Source organism: Chrysochloris asiatica, unplaced genomic scaffold, assembly GCF_000296735.1.
Source record: "Chrysochloris asiatica unplaced genomic scaffold, ChrAsi1.0 scaffold00124, whole genome shotgun sequence".
Lineage (NCBI taxonomy): Eukaryota > Metazoa > Chordata > Mammalia > Afrosoricida > Chrysochloridae > Chrysochloris > Chrysochloris asiatica.
In genome coordinates this window covers 245188-247501 of record NW_006408642.1, presented here as the reverse complement: position 1 = coordinate 247501, position 2314 = coordinate 245188, and positions in this window count along the sequence as shown.

Below are 2314 nucleotides of genomic sequence, written 5' to 3'. Positions count from 1 at the left end.
GTTCTGTTGTGCACAGGGTCGCTATGAGTCAGTACTGACTAGATAGCACCTAACAACAACAATTTTGGAAAACCAAGAACCTACAGAGCTTAGAGAGACCCACATATAAGACTGGCCCTGTCTTGTTTCTCATACTTGCCTCTCTTTCTTAGTCTCCTCCCCACTAACACTTAGAACACTTGCGTATTCCCAACACATCTTCTCCACTGATTTATGAAGTGCTGCAACTTCTCCCTTTATACATTCTAATACAAATCTGCCTGGTGAGGCTGCAAACGATGTATGTGATGCAAGGGTCAAGAAGTGCAAGGATTCATAACATTTAAGAAAAACCCTGGCCTCACTATGAACAAATTACTAAAATACCAAATTCTTCTAGCAATCAAAGACCCAGAACAAGCTTCTGGAAAGAAAAAAGGGTGTCAGGGGCCCCCAAACCACTAGGGACTACAAGACAACACGAAGAAGAGAGTTTGCCCCCTAGGAAAAGGGCAAGAACGTTCAACATCCCAGCGGCAGAAATGAAGGGACCAAATAGGAAACTCCACCCCCGGAAGCAGGCCCCACCTCTGTGAACCCGGAATCTGAGGGTCATCAGGGCGGGAAAGGCGATCTTGCCTCTAGGAACTAGGGGTTGAGCACAGGCGGGCGGCGTCTGCAAGGCTTAGACGCCCGAGTTCCAGGTCAGAGATGGCCAGGCCACCACTGACAGGACAGGACCACCTAGTCCCAGGCCGCTCACTTAAGGCGCCCGGCAGCCCCCGCAGGCCATAGCCAAAGCGGAAGCGCGAGCTGACAACCGCTCCCAGGGTCTCTCTAGGAAGCAGGTGAGTGGCCCTTCTCCATGTTTCCCTCTAACCACACTCCACCAATGACCACTCTGGATGACTGTTGTTAATTATTTTCTCTTACATATCATCACCCTAACTGAATGATAAATTCCTTAAGGAGAGGGAATCCACATTATACTTCATGCACTATGGTGAAAAAAGCACGGCCGTGAATGTCATCAGAAAATGAACTTCTATCCGGCTGCTAATCTCACAGTCAGCTGTTCAAAACTACCAGCTGATCCGCGGGAGAAAGCCTCGGAAACGCTATGCAGGGGAGAAAGCCTCGGAAACGCTATGCAGGGTCGTTATGCTTCATACCGATTCCATGGCACATAACAGCAGCAGCAATGAATTTACAGCCCCTGACTCCCTATTAATAGCTGGCTGATTATACTGTGAACTAAGATCGTAGCCCGCGTTCTTATTGGGTTCAAATCCTGACTCCCCTGTTTATTAACTGTATGGCTTTGTGCAACTCCTTAATCTTGCTGTGAGTCAATTCCTTAATTGAAAATGGTAATAGTATCAACTGAGTCCATCCATGCAAAGCAATATGACAGCTTTTGGCACTTAAAAGTACCAAATAAGTGCTAGCTGTCATTGTTGACATTATTATCCTCATCATTATTCCTGTGTAATATATATGACCATTACCCTCGTATTACACATTTCCCATCCCCAGACCAGGTATAATAATGGCAATGTTGCTATATACAGGTTCCGATTCAGTGACCCTGTATAGGATTTCTAAGACTGCGCATCATTACTGAAGGAGAAAGCCTCATCTTTCTCCCCCACACAGTGGCTAATGGATTGGAACTACAGATCTTGTGGTTAGCAGTCCTGTGTTTATTCTACAGCACCACCAGCACTCCAATTAATGGCAATAATGCTTCTAGTAGGCCAGGCACTATGCTACTGCTCTCATCTACAGAACTGTGTATCAACCTGCCTACTGTTTATTTCAACTTCAGGATCCCACAAACACCTAAAATTCAAAATATTCCAACTTAATCTCATCATCTTTCCCTCACCTTCCCTTTCTTCCTCTGCTGTTTCCTTACCTCAGTTAAACACAGCACTCTCAACCAAGTAAACCGAGTCATTGTTGACTCCTTCCTGTTCCATTTCCTCTAACCTGGATTACTGTGACAACCTCCTAACTGTTCTCCTGGTCCCCATTCTTACACCTGCCAATCCTTTCTTTGCACAATGGAATCTAAAATGCAAATCTGGTCATAACATAGTTATTTAAAATCCTTTTAAAGTATATGGTCCTTTGAAGATATCATCCCTCAAACACTTAAGACTGCACAAAAGCTGTTACTCAAAAGAAGTCTTTTTTGCTTCCTCTAGTTCAGGTATGGGAAACTTTGTTTCAGCCAAAATTTATATCATTCATGAGCCATACAAAATTACCAACTTAAAAATTAGCCTGCTAATCTTTTGGTCATTTAATTAACTCACCCTATCAACATTGG